We start from the raw sequence: 21,337 nt of genomic DNA, 5'->3' as shown, positions 1-21,337 counted from the left end.
CAAGGTCGGACGTACGCCGGTAGCCAAGCATCGCATTGTCACCGATTCGACCACGCCACCAGTTTGTCAGCGTCCATACCGCGTTTCGCCTAAAGAGCGCGAAGCTATTAGAACGCAAGTCGATGAAATGCTTGCAGACGATGTTATACAGCCGTCAACAAGTCCGTGGGCGTCGCCGGTGGTCCTGGTGAAAAAGAAAGACAACACGTTGCGATTCTGTGTTGATTACAGGAAACTGAATAATGTTACCAAAAAGGACGTATACCCACTCCCGAGGATCGATGATGCCCTCGACCGACTCCGGGACGCCAGGTTCTTCTCTTCCTTAGATCTGAAAAGCGGATATTGGCAGATCGAGGTGGACGAGCGAGACCGCGAGAAAACGGCTTTCGTGACACCCGACGGTCTGTACGAATTTAAGGTGCTCCCATTTGGACTTTGCTCCGCTCCGGCCACATTTCAACGCATGATGGACACTGTTTTAGCTGGTTTGAAGTGGCAGTCGTGCCTTGTGTACCTGGACGACGTGGTCATCTTTTCGTCTAGCTTCGAACAACACTTGCAGCGATTGCGCATTGTCCTTCAAGCCCTCCAGTCTGCACAACTAACTATCAAGCCAGAGAAATGCCATTTCGCCTTCGAGGAGCTCCGTTTCTTAGGACATGTTGTTAGCGCACAAGGTGTTCTTCCAGACCCCGACAAGACTTCCGCCGTCTCCCGTTTCCCACGCCCAACCGACAAGAAGGCCCTCCGACGTTTTTTGGGCCTCTGCTCGTATTACCGCCGCTTTGTTAAAGATTTTTCTCGCCTAGCTGAGCCATTGACTGCCTTGACTCGAGATGACACACCCTTCGTATGGGGAAGTGCCCAAGACGCAGCCTTCGAGGAACACCGCTACCGCCTTCAAAGTCCACCAATACTAGCTCATTTCGACGAGAATGCAGAGACTGATGTCCACACTGACGCCAGCAATGTCGGCCTCGGAGCGATCCTCGTACAGTGGCAGGACGGCGCAGAGCGAGTAATCGCTTATGCGAGCCGCACACTTTCTCGATCGGAACGGAACTATTCGACGACAGAAAAGGAGTGCCTTGCCGTCATCTGGGCTCTGAGTAACTTTCGACCTTACATCTACGGCCGACCGTTTCGTGTTGTCAGCGATCATCACTCGCTATGCTGGCTAGCCAGCATTCAAGACCCTTCCGGCCGGTTGGCTAGATGGAGCCTCCGTTTACAGGAGTACGACGTTACGGTCGTCTATAAATCGGGTCGGCAGCACCAAGACGCGGACTGTTTATCACGAGCGCCCGTGGAACCGGCTACGCAAGACATCACCGAAGATTGCCCTACTCTTTGTGCCATTAGCATCTCCCGTATGGCGCAGCTTCAACGAGCAGATTCTGAGTTGGCGCCACTCGTTAAGTATCTGGAGGGTTTGAATGCTCATGTACCTCGTGTGTTTCGCCGTGGACTACAGTCCTTCATTCTGCGGCGTGGAGTCCTCTACAAGCGCAACTTCGACAGCAACAAGGAGACGTTTCTGCTTGTTGTGCCATCCCAGTTACGCTCCGAAATCTTAAGCGCTTGTCATGATGAACCATCCGCCGGCCACTTGGGGGTCAGTCGCACACTGGCAACGATTCGGCTTAAGTATTACTGGCCCAATTTACTACAATCCGTGCGTAGATACGTAACAACATGCCGGGATTGCCAACGGCGCAAATCTCCTCCTCTAAAGCCAGCAGGCTTTCTGCAGCCCATAGCACCAACAAAGACCCCTTTTCAGCAAATTGGCATAGACCTCCTCGGCCCTTTTCCGAAGTCGTCCAGAGGAAAACGGTGGATTGCGGTCGCGACAGATTATTTGACCCGATACGCTGAGACCGCGTCACTTGCAAACGGTACTGCTGCTGAAGTCGCCGACTTCTTCGTCCACAACATCGTCCTGCGTCATGGCGCTCCTGCAGCTATCATTACTGACCGTGGAGCTGCATTTACGGCCCGCTTCACTCAGGCTGTACTCAAGCTCACGCACACCAGCCATAGACGTACAACGGCCTACCACCCGCAGACAAACGGCTTGGTGGAACGCCTCAACAGGACCTTGACCGACATGCTTTCCATGTATATTGATATCGAGCACAAGACATGGGACGAAATTCTTCCATACGCAACATTCGCGTATAATACCGCGCAGCAAGAGACGACGCAGTTCACTCCGTTCGAATTAGTCTTCGGTCGACAGGTTACCACCCCCCTGGATGCTATGCTACCCGTGGACCCCCCTGACAGTGAGAGTGAACTTGATGTCGACGTCGCCACCTATGTTCAGCGTGCGGAAGAAGCGCGGAAACTGGCCAGACACCGCATTCATCGTCAGCAGCAGATCGATGCTGACCGCTACAACCTTCGACGCCGCCACGTTACCTACAACCCAGGCGACTATGTGTGGGTTTGGACGCCCGTTCGTCGCCGCGGGCTGTCCGAAAAGTTACTGCGCCGCTACTTCGGCCCTTACCTTGTTGTCCGCCGCCTCAGCGACGTAACGTACGAAGTTGCACCAGCCTCGCCAGCTCGTTCGTCGCACAACGGCAAGCGCAGCGACGTTGTGCATGTGGTGCGAATGAAGCCGTACTACGAGCGACCCCCCGAGTGACTTTCCGGCTGCATGTAGTCATATTCCGTGATGTCAGACTCGTGGTGCAACTCTTGAACACTTTTTCTTCGGTCTGACGGTAACACCGCATCGGGGCGATGCTCCTGAAGAGGGGGCAGTGACACGAGGATTGGACGTAGAAGAGGAAAAAAGATCGCAGCCGCAAGAAGTAGACGACGCTGAAGTGGAGGTCCGTTTCTCTGATGCCCTCGTTCAGCCGCTGCAGTTACTTTTCAGTTTAGCAACTGTTACAATATAATACTGTTTTCGATGTTCGTGCTTATTATTTTCTCCGTAGCAAGAAACACAGCATAACACTCGGCTGTAAAAACTGATGCACACTGAGGAAGCCTTACTATTTTTTCCCAGTTCCCTTCCACTACTGCACTTCCAACATAACCTGTAGTTTTCGATCCGTCTGTGTAGAACTCGGTGTAGCTATCATATTTCTCCTTTAGTGTAAGGAACTCTTGTATGATGTGTTCTGTTGGAGTTTGTCTCTTGTTGAACTGTGTAAGACTTATATCGCAGACCAACGGAAATCTTTACCAAGGGGCAAATGCATCGCAACGTTCTGCGACATTTGGTAATGTTTCTGATAAGTTAAGTTCTCGGCACATCTCCTCAAACCGCACTAGCAAAGGCCTGGTTGTTTGGGGCTTATTTGTAAATATTATTCGAGAAGGGCATGTTGTGACGATTGAATAGCGCACGTGTTTTGTTCGCGACCTAATTCTAAGAATGTATGCACATGTAAGGGCTTTTCTTCTATCTTCAAGCGATGGCTCATTTGCTTCAACATGAAGGCTCATTACCGGAGACGTTCTGTATGCTCCACAAGAGAGGCGGATACCTAGATTATGAACTGGATCTAATCTTTTTAAGTATGAAGGCCTTGCTGAACCGTACACTATACTAACATAATTTAGACATGAGCGCACTAGAGAACGGTAGATGTGAAAGAGGCATGCTCTGTCAGATCCCCAGCGTTTCCTGGAGAGTACTTTAAGAATATTCATTGCACGGGAGGCCTTTACTTTCAAGTTGTTTATGTGCGGCAGAAGTGTAAGTTTTTTATCAAATGTTATTCCTAAAAATTTATGTTCTTGTTTTACCGGTAGTGTGGCTCCATTTAGGTGTAAGTTCGGATTGATCTGCAAGCCTCTTTTAAGCTAGAAAGCAACAGCCACTGCTTTCTGTGGAGAGAACTTGAACCCATTTTTGTCTGCCCAGATAGCTAGCTTGTTTAATGTTAGTTGTACCAGCCTCTCACACGCTGACAGGCTGGAGGACGTGCAAGCAATCTGAAGGTCGTCGACATATAAGGAATACATAATGGAGTTGGGAATTATTTTCGCTATGGAATTCATTTTCATGACAAAAAGAGTGGTACTTAGGATACAGCCTTGCGGTACCCCATTCTCCTGGACAAAGCTCTTCGAAAGGGTTGCACCCAGGCGCACCTGAAAAGACCGGTCTGACAGGAAATCATTCAGGCTGTTCAACATCCTACCCCGGATGCCAAGATCTGCCAAGTCGCGTAGAATCCCATATCTCCATGTGGTATCGTACGCTTTCTCCATGTCAAAGAAGACTGTCAGACAGTGTTGTTGATGTATGAACGCCTCTCGAACTGTGCTTTCTAAGCGGACGAGATAGTCAGTTGTCGAACATCCTTTCTTAAATCCGCACTGGTGGATGTCAAGGAGTTCGCGTGATTCAAGAATGAACATGAGCCTAACGTTGAGCACACTTTCAAATGATTTTGCGATACAATTTGTAAGAGCTATGGGCCTATAACTATTAGGAGAGGTGGGTGGCTTTGCAGGTTTTAAGAACGGTACGATAACTGCTTTTTTCTAAGCCTCCAGCATCTTTCCGGACACCCCTGTCTTGTTGAAAAATTGCAGACGTGCTGCTGCAGCAGCTTCGGACAGGTGGGCAAGCATTTGATAATGTACATCATCCGGGCCAGGTGCTGTCTGTTTACCGGAGGACGGTACGTTTCGGATCTCCTGAATTGTGAATATTGTATTATATGTTTCGTTTGTACTGCCAGTCGTTGGAAGTTTCTGCTTTTCAGTTGTGTTTTTGTGTTTTAAGAATGACTGTGTGTAGTGTGAAGAGCTTGAAAAGTCAGAGAAATGTTGTCCTAGTATGTCAGCCTGTTCATCTATATTTGTTTGTGTTCCAGGGGCTGTTAGAAATGGTACTGTAAAGGGAGAGAATTTGCCGTCTAACTTACGCACCTCTTCCCACATCTTTTTTCATGTAATTGAACTGTTGATGGATGAAACATATCTCTGCCATGAGGCTTTCTCAGCATTGCGACGAACGTACCGAGCTTTAGCTCTCGCCTTTTTAAAATTCACGAAGTTCTCCTGTGTTGGGCACCGGCGAAGTTTACCCCATGCTCTGTTTTGTTGTTTTTTTGCTTCTTTGCAGTCTTTTGTCCACCACACTTTGTGTTTCGGTCGCACCACTCCTGACGACTGAGGAATAGCAGTGAGTGCGGCACTTATTCAATCTGTGAACTTTTCATTTATCTCATCGATGGTGAGGTTTTCTAAAACTATATCTTCTAAATTTGCGTTAGCTCTAAAAAGTGACCAGTCAGCGAGATGAAGCTTCCAACGTCGCGGTGTTGTTGAGATGATTTGTTGTGCAGATGTTCAACTAATTCGTACTGGAAGGTGATCACTGTCATATGGATTGTCAATGACATCCCATTTAAAATCGTTAAAAACAGATGGCGATGAGAAAGCTAGATCGAGGGAGCTCATCCCTCTTGAGCTTGGGCAACAATATGTCGCTGTTCCTGTATTTAAAAGACAGATATTATTTGAGAGGATAAAATCTTCTATTATTTGGCCCCTCGAGTCACAGCGTTCGCTTCCCCAGAACGGTGAGTGAGCGTTAAAATCACCAACTACCAGGAATGGCTCCGGTAGTTCATTTATCAGGCCTTCTAATTCTTGCATTGTTAATGTCATGTGCGGGGGAAGATATACAGAACATATCGTTATGGTTTTGTAGCTAACGACGCCAACCGCAACCGCATCCAGTTTTGTGTTAAGATTGATTTTTTTTGCAGGGACACAGCGCTGAGTGACAATTGCGACGCCTCCTGAGAGTCTGTTGGCATGCTCGCGATCGCGTCGGAATGTTTTATAATGTCTCAGGATATTTGTATGTTGTGGACCGAGGTTGGTTTCCTGAAGACACAAAGCTACAGGAAGCATTGACCCAAGTAAATGTGTTATGTCATTGTAATACCGAAGCAATCCTCTACAGTTCCATTGAAGTAGGAAAGTCGTGTTTATGTTTTTGGATGAGAACTGAAGGGATTTACTTGTCTTGTGGGCCCGTTATCGGGGTCCTGTCTTTTCTTCTCTCAAGAGAGCGGTTCCGCCGCTGCAAAGCGGGCGGATCGGGAGTTACTTCCATCACCTAACTGGAGGTGCTGGAAGACCGCGGGGAAGCCGCGGATGTGTTGGTGTCAGGCCTCCCCCAACGGGGGGAAGTCCTGCGGGATGCTGACCCATGGGCCGGCACTCCCTGGCTTGGAGTTGGCAGAGCAGCTTTCGCTGTCCCTGCATGGGGCGTGGGTGGCCCTGCTACAGGCGCAGTGGAACTGGCCTCGGCAGGTGCCGGAACGCTGTGTGGTGCTACGCCCCCGCGCACCACATCAGCGAAGTTGGGTTTTGCTGTGAAGGAGAATGAATTGGTAAGCGCAAAACGCCTCCTCGCTTCTTTGAATGAAATGTTTTCTTTGGTCTTTATTGTAATAATTTCTTTCTCCTTTTTCCAGGACGAACACGCCATGGAGTATGCAGCGTCCTCTCCTTCGCAGTTCGCGCAACGTAGGGCTGCGTCACATTCCTCAAAAGGGTGGTCCTTCGAAGCACATGTCGCACAAGTTTTACGGCCGCGGCAACTCTGTGAGCCATGATCAAACTTCTGACAGTTCAAACAGCGGCGGGGATTCGGTATGTAGTGTCTGACGGTGATTTTCAGGTATCCAAAATCGATCGTTTCGGGCAAACTGCTGGTGTTAAACGTCAGGACCATGTGTTTGGTGTCTATTTCTTTGTGGTCCTTGCGGATTTTGATCCTGTGCACGTCAATTACAGTTTGATCAGAAAGTCCTTCAAGCATTTCGGTTTCTGTTAGATGGATGAAATCAGCCTCTGAGATAACGCCTTTAACTGTGTTAAGAGAACGGTGGGGAGTCACGCAGACAGAGATGTTTCCTATAGAAGCAATGTTTGAGAGTTTCGATCATTGGATGCACTCACGCAGTTCGAGGAGTAGGTCGCCACTGGCCATTTTTGATACCTTGTAGCCAGGCCCTGAGGTATCTGTTAAACATTTGGTTACAAGAAATGGGGATATTTTTCTGGCTTGCTTTTCGTCACTGTTGCTGTGTATCACATGAAACTTTGTGAATGTCGGTTTCTTTTTAGAAAAAAAGTCTGATGCCCTGTTCCGCCCTCTTTTAAGAGAGCGATCTGGTTTGGAAAGGGGGGAGTCATAAAAAAGTTTAGTTTTTCGGTCATGGTGCCAGCCACCCACCATGGAGCCCAACAAGGGGACGCGACAGGAACTTGAAAGAAAGTCCTGCCCACGCCAGCTGTACCCCTTAACTATAACCTAATATGACTCAACTCAAGGTAGTTGGTCATACACGGTTAACCCTCGCCGCCAGGAAAAAGAGGAAAAACGATGAAGAGAGGAGGATACAGGAAAGTTGTAAGAAAGGAAATAGGAAAGTGAAAGATAGAGGGGTGGACAGGAAAAGGCGACTGCCGATTTCCTCCGGTCGGCTCAGGCCGGAGGTGCCGTCTGCAGGAAGCTGGGGCCAAAGTGGTGTGTTGCCTCCGCCGAGGGGCCTTAAGGGTCCAAACGCTCGGCATCGGCTCAACCACCAGGATCCCCTTTTCTCCGGACACGGCGATGCCACGCACAGCTAAGCGCGGATGCTCGGGTCCGTGGTGACGCATTGTTCACCATCATCCCCCTGCGGGGAAGTCCGTGTGGATGCTCGGGTTAACCCCGTGGTGTCGCCACTCACCAATGTCTGCATGCTGCAGACGCCCCCCTGCGGGGACACCATTAAACGCCCTTAATCAACCAGGCTCCTGTGTGACAAGTAAAACCACTTTTCTCGTAGCTTTCACTCTTTCTGGTTGTCACACATAGCAAAAGAAATCCTTAAGGTGAGTTTTTGCGAGCATACATTCTAGCTGCGGTTTATTGACAAGTCTTTCTGTGGAAGCACTGCCGTAGGTATAGGTGCCGGGTCTTGGCACGTCCACTTTATGTATCCACATTTTTTGTAGCGCCTGCTCGCGCACGCAGCCAGCCAAGTAAGCACGATGCCAGTAGCCGAACGAAGATCCTTTAATAGATTAGTCGCGGCAGTATATACACAGCCAGGGCCACCCGTGGCGCCCTCCAGAATAGGTTAATATAATTATAACATTCACGATAATTACTAACCCGGCCTACTGTCCCTTGTGGGATTTGTGCAGAACCAGTCCCTGTCATCCCGCGTCCGAGACTTGGAGCGGCTGTTCGAAGAGGAGCGAGATCGGCACACGCGAGCACTGGGGGACAAGGAAAAAGAGACCCGGAGGTTGCGAGACGAGATCAAAGAGCAACTGGCCGTGTATCGAGACCTGCTGGACATCAAAGTAGCGCTGGACATTGAGATTGCTGCCTACCGAAAGCTCCTGGAGGGCGAGGAGTCGCGCCTGAACATCACTCCATGTGTGTACTGCTCTTCTTTAAGGCGAGAGCCTTCAGTGCCTCATCGTTGTCGACAGAAGGTTGTCAGCAGAGGGGTCACGCTTTTCGGTTGGGCGAAATGGTTATGACGTCAGAATGCGCGCATCCGAAGTAATGAGGTCAGATGCCTGACGCCCCCTTTTGGAGCAGACGACAACTAATAAAAAATAGTTGTCGTCCACTCCGACAGGGGGCGTAGGGCGTCCGTGGGTGACCACATTACATACCTCATTACTGCGCAGGGGGGTAAAGCTGAGCCAGCAAAGCGGTCCACGCATGTAAGTCGCCATCTTGGACGCCATCTTACAGCACATTAATGTGGCCAGCACAGTTTTTTCTCGCGAAGTCAAGGATGGGTGAAGTTTGAACTTGAATTCGGAAAAACTGCGGCAGAAAAAATAATTTTATGTCACTCATACGCATATTTTCAATGTTTTAAATACGTTTTGTAATCTTTAGCATACTGATTGTGGTCATTTCTTTTAATATCGGACGATTGTGAACACGTTCACGAGTAAACTGAGAAACGCTCTCGGAGTTTCGGTTTTAAACTTCTCCTTTCGAATCTGATTTCAAGTTGCTTAAGCTATCGGATCAAGGCTCTTAAAGCAAGGAGCTGCCTACGACAAGGAGTCACTCGCGCTCTCGTGCACCGCGATGCCACCTTCGTGCGTTTATGCATGTCAAAAGCTCCAAAAGAATCGGACATTTCGCATCATTTTGTGAGTAAGATTGGCCGCTAGGGGGCCGAGTAGTACAGACGCACCCCACATCGGCTCCGCACAAAGACAGCGGAATTCGCCAATCGCCAGCATCATCGGCCCAAATTTCACCATCCACTGATCTACGAATGTGAGTGCCGCAGCCATTAATTTTTGACCCGACTAAGCCATTTTTCGGGCACCCACGGCCCTTTCTTTGTGACCTCTTCGCCTGAGCTAGGCCTCGCTCCGCTGGGAGCTAGGCCTACTGCGTCGGACGCTTCCGCCACCAACACCATCATGGAGGTGCAGGTGCAGGGAGAGGTTCTTAACCCCCACGACTACGACCCAAGGGACTGGACGCACATTCTTAGTGTGCCTGCCCACTCCAAGGACGTCCTTTCACCATCCCGAAGCCAGGAGGCCGCAGCTTCTGCTACCGGTGCCCCCAAGTCTGCGCGCCTTGACAAATCAGCGCACCTACAAGCAACGCGCACAGCTGCGCAGCGTTCGCGGCAGCAGCCGCCGCTTCCTGCTGCAGACTACAAGGTCGTGTTCAGATCACGAGGGTACACTGACAAATACCAAGGGTATTTGTCAGTGTATTGTGTGGGATACATTTTGTTGAGTACGTGTAGGTTCGGGTACGAGCCCGTCTGTAGCTGCCTCCACGCGACAAAGTCTTCTCTGCTAAGGGAGTTGTCCGGTGGTGGATACCGCTTTCTGCAGCCCTTGTAATAGTTTAGTATCGCCGAATAATCTTGGGGTACAGGTTCGTTCCCCTCGAGGTCGCCTAGGTTGGATGCTCGGTAATAACTGTACCCTCGAGCTATCCTGTCCGCCTCTTGGTTCCCTGTTATTCCCGCGTGTCCCGGCGGCCATACTATCGTATGCCTGATTGGTTCTCGTTTGTTTGTCGTTGTGTTATGTGGCCCCAGAGCGGAGTATTTGAGCGCTCTGTGCCCTATTCTGCCGCGTAGGTAGTTTCGGCATGCTGTTTGTGAGTCTGTAAGGGTTGTTAGAGACCGTTTAGATCGATAGCCCTCCGCTGCCGCTAGAGCGACGGCCGCTTCCTCAGCCTCGACTATCGTACAGTCTTGTAGTGATGCGCTGGTGATCTCGCGTAGGGTCCAGTCGACGTCATAGAGGCATGAAGGAGCGCGACCTATGTCGCCTCACTCATGCCTTTGTCCTCAGCCGAGTGCTGTACACTACCCCATACTTACAACTATCCAAACATGACATAAACGCTTTGGATGCTTTGATTCGCAAGGCATTCAAAGTAGCGCTTCATCGTCCCCTCAACACATCCACAGAAAGATTACCAGGCCTGGGCCTCCACAACACGATCGGGGAACTAGTGGAGGCCCACCGACAGGTCCAATACATCAGGCTCACACACACTTCCACAGGTCGGTATATCCTGGACTCCCTCGGCATCAGAATACCGGCCAACGACCCAACCCTCCTCGCCATCCCACGACCCCTTCACCGGGAGCTTCTCATTAGGCCGCTCCCGAGGAATATGCACCCGTCCCACCATGAGCAGCGCCGCAGAGCCCGTGCGAAGGCACTCCATCGAGCGTACGGCCCCGAGCAGGACGCCGTATGGGTGGACGCTGCCTGCACGTGTGATGAAGCGACAGCAGCTGTGGTGGGCTCCTCTTTATCCGCCCTCCTCACACTACCTCTCCCTCCAGACACGTCCCCAGAGGCTGCAGAGGAAGCCGCCATTGCACTAGCTATCGCTCGCACGGAAGCCCGGTATATATTAAGTGACTCCAAAACTGCGATTTTAAATTTTGCTCGAGGCCGAGTTCATGTCCCTGCTTTTGACATACTGGACTCGCCCGATGCACCCCCGCCCCGCCATGTGGAGCTGATATGGGTGCCTGCGCACTCCGGGAATCCCGGAAACGAGGCTGCCAACCTTTTAGCCCGAGGTTCTTTAAACCGTGCTCAGGTGGCCTCGGATCGGGGATTCACGAAGGAGCGCATGCACACATTCAGTGAGCTGACCCAGGCATACAGAGCCTCACGCCAGCCTTTTGGCTAAGATCAAAGTGTAGTACCACCACGCCAGCTCTACCCCCCGCCCCACCCCTCCCTAGATAACAAACACGCAACACTCTGGCGCAGACTACAGACACACTCTCTCCCCTCGCCCCTTACCCTAGCCCACTATCATCGATCCTTTCCCACTCCCGCATGTGCCCTATGCTCAGAACCCTTCGCTTCTTCCCTCCACATATCATTTCCCTCTGCCCGGCGGACCCTCCCCCGCTAGACCTAGAGAACCTCAAGACCTGGGAGGACTGGCAGGCCCTGCTGCGCTCGGAGGACCCGGCCGTGCAGACCATCGCCACCGGCCGTGCTGCCAGTGTTATGGACCTCAGGAACATAAACACTTCAGTGCAGTGGGGTCGTGCGGGGACCCTGGGGCGTGCCCCGAATTCCTTTGTAAATAAAGTTTTTTCTCTCTTCTCTCTCTCGAGTCAGTCAACGTTGTTACCGCATTGCTGTTGTGCTGCTCCGCTGTTCTGGTGTATGTGGCTGCGTCCACGTATACCGTCGTTTCTTGGGGTGCTAATGTCTTTTGTAGGTATTCAGCTCTTGCCTCTCTGTGTGCTTCGTGCAGGTTGGGATCCATGTTCCGGGGTGTGGGCGTTACTTTTAGTGTGTTGCGATGTTCGTCCGGGATTGTTTCTGTCCTCTGTATCTCTTGAATTTTATCGGCGCGGCCCGGTTTCTTAAGGAGCTCCCTGCCAGATGGGGTCTGCTGTAGTCTGCGCCGTTGGGAGACTAGTTGTGCCTCTCTCAATTCATAGAATGTGTTGTGTAGTCCTAGGGCTAGGAGCTTTTTAAGTGCTGTGAGGAAGGTGGAGTTGGCTTTGTAGGCTTTGCGTAGAATCACGTCCGCCTGTTGTACCTAACTCTTGATGAGATTGTAGTAGTAGAGGCTGTGTGTCACTCGGCTGTCTACCAGGCTTCTGACCAACTTGAGCGTGTCCTCCTCTCGCATGCCATGACGTCTGTGTGAGATGCGCGTGATCATGCGGGCCACTAGTAGAGTGGTTGCTTTGAGTAGAGCGAGGGTGTGGGTGCAGTGTTGGTTTGACTGTATCCACATCCCCAAGATTCTGGTGAGTCTTTTTTTCGGTATCGACTTCCCCTCGAGGTCGACGTTCAATTTTAAGTCGTTGCTAGTGGGGACTGTGCGATTTTGTTTTCCTCTCCAAACCATTAGGAGCTCTGATTTCTCGGTGGAGCATGCTAGCCCTCTTGCTCTGACGTAGTTCTGTACGCAGGTTTTTGTTGTGGCTGCCTTTTGTAATTTCTCGTCTTTCTCTCCGAGCGAGCCCGTGTTGACCCAGATGGTGACGTCGTCGGCATACATGGCATGGTGTATGCCGTCGATTGCTTTTAACTTTTTTGCCTTGATGACTGATGACTGATCCTTGAGGTGTTCCTTTATTTGGAGTAAGGAATTTGTCTGATCTGAGCTCCCCCAGGCCAATCGTTGCCGTTCTGTTTTTGCTTTGACGGAAGCCTTTGGAGGAAGGCTTTGACGTAGCCATAGATTCTCCTCCCGCAGTTCAAAAGTTATTCCGGACACCTTCACTGCGGCACTTCTTGTTTATTTCACTCCCACCTTCCTCCATTCCCTTGCGGCGCGGTTCGGGAGTCCACCGAGATATGCGAGACATTAACTGCGACGTTTCCTTTCCTCACAAAAACAAAATTTTAATTCTAGAGGCCCGTGTGCTGCGCACGAGAGTGCACGTTAAAGAACCCCAGGTGGTCGAACCCCTCTGTCATCTCGGTGGACCCCCCGAACCGCTGGAGTCCCAAAGGGCTCTGGTCAAGCGGGCGCGAGACGGGGCCTCGTCATGCGGTGTCCCGGACTAAGGATACCGACCATGCAGCAGGGTTATTTTTTTTTTTAACCCTCAAGCTCTCTTTGATTAAAGTTTTTCACCACCACCACCGTACAGGAAGGGAGGAAGTGCGAGTGAAAGAAGAGGGAAGCTTCTAGGCAATCATCCGTTAGCGTCAGCCGCTCGTTTTGGCGACCGAGGCACGCATAAATCTCCCAGCACGTGGGGGCCCTCGTGATGGTGAGTATAATGCCATGTAAAACAAATGGGCAAAACTTTTATAAACATAAGCTTTACTAAGAGCACTACCAAGACACACCACCAGCCAAACCAGGCGCAGCCAGGGCTATTGCTTTCGCAACTTAACGGGCTTCACCAAGCTAAGCCTCTGTCAGTTTTTTTCTTTCATTTCTATTTTTTATTACGAATAAATAGCCACTAACAGCAAACCGAAAAATCGAACTTTCGCAATCGAAAAGTGCAAGCCATAAGATGCTGCAAAATATGCACGTGAAAGTGCGGTTTACATTCTCTGCAGTGAATTCTTACATGCAGTTGCACTCGGCCGAATTTCGGTTTATGATTTATGGTTTATGGGGTTTCACTTCCCTAACCGACTAAGGCTATGAGAGACGCCGTAGTGGAGGGCTCCGGAAATCTCGACCGCTTGGGGTTCTTTAGCGTTTACTGACATCGCACACTACACGGGCCTCTATTATTTCTCCTGCAAAGAAACTCCAGCCGCCGCGGCCGGGATCGAACCCGCGTCTTTCGGGTCAGCAGCCGAGCACCATAACCACTGAGCCACCGCGGCGGCTGAATTTCGAAGGAGGCGAAATTCTAGAGGCCCGTGTACTGTGCGATGCCAGTGCACGTTAAAGAACCCCAGGTGGTCGAAATTTCCGGAGCTCTTCACTACGGCGTCCCTCATAATCTGAGTTGCTTTGGGACGTTAAATTACAATAAACCAAACCAAGTTGCACCTATGTTGGCTCTGCAATGTCCTTTGTAATAGCTGTTACAGATGTGAATAGCGCTTCTACGGCGTAGTGCTGTGAAGGGACAAAAAGAAGGTAGCGACGCAACTAAGCTTTCCAGTCAACGTGCGGCGTTTATTGTGCCTTGCTTGTGGTACCTTCCTGCCTTTCCCAGCCTCCAGTTCAGCAGGCAGCACAGAGATATTGGACGGACCACATCGAGGCACGAAGCGTAAACGCATGTCCCTCCGAGAAGAGAGCGACGCAGATTCCCACGTGACTGCATCTGCAAAAGAAGAGATCGAAGTGCCTGACCAGTGCAACAGTGGCACATTTGAGATCGTTTACAACAAGGCATCAAAGGTCAGTGTTGATTTGAGTCTTGATTAATGCGAAAGCATTATATGGCTCTTGAGACGGAAAGTTGTTCGCAGAATCTGTCACCAGAAGTTGTCCGCAGGCCGTGGAACCGGAATTCAGGTGACGTCATAGTCGTGACGTAAGGGGTTATAAAATTGATGCCGGTGTAGTATGCCGTAATGATAGTTAATAAAGACCACGTATAGCGAAGTGTCACATGACTTGAAATCACTTTCAAAAAAGGAGCGGATATTAGTGTCGTAGTATGGCGTAACTAGAATCCGGATATAACGATCCTCCACGTGGCCTCCCGTGACTTGCAAAAAGTTATCAGAAAGTCACGTGACTTAGGATCACTTGCAAAAAAGTTGACGCCATCCTAAAGGTGATGTGAACCAAACATTAACCGTGCTGACGCTTGAACTGTATGTCCCACGGCCACTTTCGAACATTCGTACTATCTAGCCTTCAGAAGTTCCATTTTCTGTGGCGCTAGCCATAGCTATGGCACTGACGCGGAAACGATCTTCTCGGATTCCAAATCGGCCGTCCGTAGTTTTGCGGGGGGCAGAATCTCGAATGCGGCGCAGCGAATGCTGAAACTGACCAGGGAACCTTGCAAAGAAATTGAGGTGATATGGGTGCCGGTTCACTCGGGGAATCCAGGAAACGAGGCGGCCCACAACATGGCTCGAAGTTTCGTCCACCGAGTCGGTGGGTCGTCCGTGTAGATGGATTACTCCAAGGAGGCGCTGGCATCTTTTCATGATATTACAACTCATTACAAATCGGAAAGACACAAATTTCCACCACCTGACAAAACGTTGGATAAGGCACAAGAGACCACCTGGAGGAGACTCCAAACGAGGTCCTTTCTTACCCCCTATCTATTATCAAAAATGTACCCGGATGACTATATCCCCGAGTGCAGGTTCTAGGGCGAAACAGCCACGTGTGACCGTATACTATGGCAATGTAAAGAAGAACCTTCACCGGAGGACCTAGTACAAATTCCTTCTATTGAGCGATGGCAGACCGTGCTGGTCAGCTCGGACCCGGGCATTCAAGGCTTTGCCACCGAGTGGGCCGCTCAGGTCGCCGCCAGCCGTGGTTTGGTGGCCATCTAGCGCGGACCGTCTGCAGCTGCATTTTTGACGGAATAAATGTTTTCCAATCTATCGAGAAATTATTTGAGATTAGTAAAATGATTGACATGAACTGTTTTCTTTTTCCCAGGTGGACCAAGATGACCCCAGTCAGTGCAGTGTAATGTGAAGTACCCTTTCCAAGTATGCCATCTCCATCGAGACAGCGGAAATGCACGGTCGGGGCTCATCGCCGCCGTCGACAGCCGCTATTGACTAGCATTGACAGGCTAATTATTGAGTGCGCATGCATGTTTCTGTGCAGTTTCCAGCTTATTTGTGCGTGTTTTACAAACGGGAATATAAGGGGCCATTATTATGCATGCCCAGAAGTACGCAAGTACTTTACATTTCTGATCGGTTATCTGTAGTATATTTTTAACTGTGCTTATCAGTTCTGGTGCTTTGTCCTCTTTAAAACACCGTGTTTTATGGGATTCCCATGTTTTTTTTAATGATTTCTTAAGATTTTAGTGTGGACACGAGCACTTCCCTTTGCTTCCATTCCCATCATGAGAGGAACACCGGCGGAAATTTTTATTCCTAGCACGGGGAACCGTTTTTTTGAGCCTCCTGCTTAGGATCAGGATTTTAACCGCCTTCTACACAAGCTTTTCGCATTAAGTTAAGCCTGCCCTCTACAAAACTAAACAAACGGGTAACAGGAGTGCTCAATGTGTGATGCGTGACCTCTTCACTGGGTGTTCCCGAGAAGGAAGAGCTTCTACCTGACTGTGCCCAGAACGTTGACAGGTGACAAATAAAGTCATCTCCCTTCTCAGCTCCTTTCAAATGGAATTTCATTACATTTGCGCGCAGAACCCTAGGCCACAATTCACATTATTTTGTCAACTTGTTCAGATACCTGCAGTTTGTGGTCTTATGAAATATTCAACACCCTTGAAATGGAAAACATTAGGAACCCTTTGTGTACCTTCTGCATGTTTTCAGTTCATTACTATTGTGACAGTGCGATGCGTGTCTCCGGAGGGGGCCACTATCTTCGGCGACATCTTCCCTTTGTGGGACCCCGGAGGCGCTTGAGCAAGAGACTGTATGGCGCCAGGAATCGTCGGAGGGTCCAAGGCTCATTAGGACTCCGAAGGCCGATGGCCTGGCCGTCAGCTTTATTCGCACACTGACAAGCATTCAACTGGCCAAGAACACCCGCCAAGAGTGACAGGGGCGCCGGCCGGAGGAGAAAAGGCCCGAGCCAGTGGGAAGTCCGGGGAAGACGGGCAGTGGAAAGAAAGACCACCCGAATGGACGGGAAAAACAAACGGGGCAGTAGAGAGACGAGGACCCGAGATGACACCGCTGGGCTGTCGCTCCTCCGACGCCCGAAGCGCACAAGCCATCGGGGAGAAGACGAGCATCAGTGAACGAACACGGACAACTTCCTTGTCGGCGCATCTGCATGTAAGCTTGTGTACCCCAGCCTCTGTATCACGTAGATTATATATGAATCTTGAATATATGTTTTGTTCCATCTGTCTCGAGCGGTGTCCCTTTGCCTCTCGGTCCTGTGTGGACCCGCGCAGTATGTGAGGACGTCACACCGTTGTTGTGTCCGTTAGTGTGCTTGTGAAACCGCCTCTCTTCATTCTTCCCGCAATGTAGTGCTGTTTCACCACCGTCTGTGCGGTGTGAAATGAAGTAGCCACAGATCGGCACACAGACGTCGCCACACTCGCCCTTATAACGGCTGCAGTACTTTGGTTTGGTTTTTTGCGGCTTAACGTCCCAAAGCGACTCAGGCTATGAGAGACGCCGTAGTGGAGGGCTCCGGAAATTTCTACCACCTGGGGTTCTTTAACTTGCACTGGCATCGCACAGTACACGGGCCTCTAGAATTTCGCCTTCACCGAAATTCAGCCGCCGCGCTGTAGCACTTTAATTTAGCACATGAACGAGAGAGTGGTGCTGGTAAATGGTAAACCTTTTACTCTTCCTTCCTCTGCAGCCTGTGCTCCCTGTACTCTCACATCGTTTAAAGTTGTTTGTATGTTCGCATTGTGCTTAGCAGCGGGTGGCTTTATGTTTAGCTTAGGCCAATACTACTAATGCCCCAAGTGTTGATTCTTAAGAGAGGATGAAGAAAAATTAGCTTGAGACCTTGAGCAAGCTAAAACATTGTAATCATGCAAGGTGTCTGGTGGAGAAGTAAATACGCTGAAACTGCGTTCGGGCACCAAACCCTAAATTTGTGTGGCAGGTGTAATATGTACCCAGCCTCTCCCCGGCAATTCCGACTATGTTTCTTGCATCGCTGTTCACTATAACTTAACGTTCATGGCGTAGCACCCTTTTTTGGCTCCGCACCTAGAAGCGAATACAGACGGCGCCAGTCGGTGTCATGAGACGCTACGGCACGGCAGTTCGTTTCTGGTCTTGATAAGTGTCGGTGTTTTTTTACTTCGCTCGCGAGACGCAAGCACACAATGTCATTGTTATTGCTGCTAGTTACAAAAGTGTACCGTTATGTTGACGATTTTTTTATCTTATTGGACAAGCAGATCCCTTTACACTACTGCGCTATTGCTGACAAGATTTTAGACGCTTTTAAACAGCATGGAAAAGGACTGACTTTCACTTGCGAAGTTCCAAAAGAGAAATTTCTACAGTTCTTAGATATTCGGTTAAAGTTCGGTGGGGATCACGTGTGTTGGCGGTACTCTCCACGTGTGCAGAAAGGACTTTTACCTTATGATTCTGCACACTCTAAAATAATAAAGAGAAGCATTGTGAACTTATGCCTAGAATCTGCACTAGATAAATCGTGCGAACATGAAATGCAGATCAGCTTTGACGGCCAATTGGCAAGAATATTGGACTAGCTAGGGCCACCCTCAGTCGATCGTGACGGCTGTTGCCGAAACCCTCCTGAAAAAGGTAAAGAAGAGCGCGACGTCCACGACGACGAGGGAAGTTGAGCGCACTGTGCGTCCGGAAGTTGCCCCCTACCTGCACACAGTCTCGCATAACTTGCAAAAAGTAGCGAACAGGTTTGGGGTGCCACTCGTTTTTTCGGTTCCGAAAAACCTTGGCCAACTATGCCCTCGTATCTCCGGTAAGGAGGCTACAAAATCTGGATGCGGGAAAAAGCATACCAAGCGCATGTGCAGTGCCAGTCAGGAGTGGTATATGAAATTCCACTGTCATGCGGAAAAGCCTATGTCGGCCAGTCTGGCCGACGTGTCAATGATCAATTGAGGGAGCATCAATGTCGGCCAGTCTGGCCGATGTGTCAATGATCGATCGAGGGAGCATGAAAGAAATTTTGAGAATGATGAAGATGTTAACTTAGTAAAACATTGCAGGTCTTGCCAGGATTGTTCGCCTCATTTTGACGGTGCAAGGATTCTAGGCAAAAGCAAAGATCAAACTGCACGTGAACTACTAGAAGCTTACCATATAAAGAAAAAGGGCGATTTTTGCGTAAGCGATACTTCTATCCATTTGTACAAAGCGGAATGTGATCTTTTCTCTGCCACACGATAATATGTATCTGATGGGTGATAATGTATCTTTGTTATTCATGGCATGTGTACTTTCGAGCGCGCGCATTCGCGGCGGAATCTTTATATGTCCCATTGCTGGCGAAATAAAATCAGTTGTGAGTGCAGCGTTTGTCCGTGTCGTAAGTGTTTTCTTCCTTTGTGCTCGTCTTTTTTACGCTGTAGTGATGTGGAAGCTCGTTTTACTAATAGTTACAGCTTCTAGCAGTTCTTAAAAAATCAACAAGTGTGCTTAATAAACAATGCGGATCATGCGTTTCTCTATTCTTGTTTACCGGATACTTGCAGCAATGGACGTGGTGGGGGTTTTTCGTGGTACGACCCTTTTTGAGGTGAAATATTTGCGGGTACTTTACATTTTCTAGCTTAAACTTTGCGCTTAATGTTGCTGTGATGTTGCAATGTGCGAAGGATCCGACTTGTCGTTACCAGCGAAGACTTTTGAGCGTGCTTACTGGTGTTTCGTAAAAAAACTGGTTATGTAAGTGTAGCCTGCTCGTATCTTTCACATATTTCAAGGACACAGAAGCGCTATTAAGGCGGAAGCCTTTAATGCCTCATCGTTGTAAGCATGAGTTGTCGACAGAAATGTCACGGTTTTCAATTGGTCGAAACGGTGGTGATGTCACAGTGCGCGAATTTCAAACGGGGCTAATTGTACTTTGGCTAGTAACCATGCAACCAATTAAAGGGATCGTATAGTGATGCTCTAAGTAAGTGGGAATTAGTTTATTTCATTGCTTAATAACCCAATTAGCCTAATTAACCTTTCTAGTAAGCCAGATAACTAAATAAAACAGAGTAGGAAATTGGTCGAAGACGCGAATCGAACCCCGGTCTCCGGAGTGCGAGACGAGCATGCTAACCACTCCGCCATGCCAGCTTTTTTTTCTTCAACACGGTATTTATTACAGTGATGTAATGTTCTATGTACATGAACTATATATAAGCCATTATGAAAACAGTGTTAAACAATACATATTGAAAAGACCATGCACTAGAAAAGGGGCAATGCAGAGCACATCACTAATAGTGAGTGCCACTCCGGTTCGTACTCAGTCTGGGCATACACGTCTCTTAGATGAACAACCATTCGACTGAAGTGATACGCACATCAAGCCCTCGAAAGCTTTTTTGGGAAAATTATTCTCCCCAGGCTACGCAGTTTCTAGCAACCAGATGAATGTACAAATCTAAGCATATGAACGCTTACATTTTGCTGCCAGGGATGGGGCCATGTTTGTCAGCCCAAAAATAATAGTGAGGTAATCCTCGAACTTTGGGACGAGATTGTAGACTACAGTTCCCTGCAGCATCTTCCATTTCTTGAGGTGGCCAATGGTCCTCTCAACGATGATCCTTGACGAGGACACACGCCTGAACTTTATGACCTCCATTTCCAGGAGCTGCTGTTTTCCTTTCGTGAAGGCGGGTGTGATGAGGTGCACTCCTCTAACAAAAAACTCTTCGTGAAGGAGGAAACCCCTGTCAGCCAGCACCTGGTCACCATCTCCAAGCATGTCCGGTAGACCTTTAAGTTGAAAATGTGAAACTAACTTCATTTAAGTACAACACAAATTCAAAAGCATGCACTTCATCACACTTCAGCTTTAGATGAAAGTATTTATTTGTAATAGAATTGTAATGTATTAATGGTAAATAATTGTAAATTGTAATTTATTTGTACTACGATACTCAGCTCGTAAGCAATCTTAAATGCAAAGGCTCTACTTTGGAGGATTGATTTTGTTCCGCCTCATCTGCCTCATCTGAAGTTCCGCTCATCTCATCCGCCTCATCTGAAGTTTATGTGCTGTATGAATAAAGGTGAACGACTGCGACTGTTCAAAGTGGGGCTTTTCATAACGCTAAAATTAAAACATGAAGAGTGAAAAGAAGCAATAAACAAACTTACCACTTTCTAATGTGATCTGCTTGTCTGTCACTCTCCCTCCATACACAGGGGACAAACGTAACTGCACCATGTGGGTTCACACATACAAGAAACTTTAGTGTGCAGTCCTGCTTGTAGTTACTCCACACTTCCTGCTGTGGGTTGAGGTTGAATGATCTGTAAGCAAAAAAAAAAGTTTCAGTATTGGGCGTGAAAATCCGTTTCTATACAGTGCTGAAGAAATATACCAGAGCTTATAATGCAGACATACCTTGACACTGCAACTTCTGTGCTGTCGATGATGCACCGCAGCTTCGGGAAAAAGTGCCTGTCCTTCGCAGTCAGCCATGACTGGGCAACAGCCGGGTCAGGGAATTTAATTAATTCCTTGCACAAAGCCTTCATAGGCTCCATCCAA

General features: G+C 49.1%; 1 pseudogene; it reads right to left on the bottom strand.

The window, feature by feature from the left end:
* Window positions 1–6,004: 6,004 nt before the first annotated feature.
* LOC149346691 (uncharacterized) lies at window positions 6,005–7,234 on the bottom strand (annotated as a pseudogene).
* Between the last annotated feature and the right edge of the window lie 14,103 nt (window positions 7,235–21,337).

Source organism: Amblyomma mixtum, chromosome 4 (genome assembly GCF_055824585.1).
Source record: "Amblyomma mixtum isolate Tamu chromosome 4, ASM5582458v1, whole genome shotgun sequence".
In the NCBI taxonomy this organism is placed as follows: Eukaryota; Metazoa; Arthropoda; class Arachnida; order Ixodida; family Ixodidae; genus Amblyomma; species Amblyomma mixtum.
Note: the sequence above shows the minus strand (reverse complement) of the source record. Positions and strands in the feature narration are given on the sequence as shown.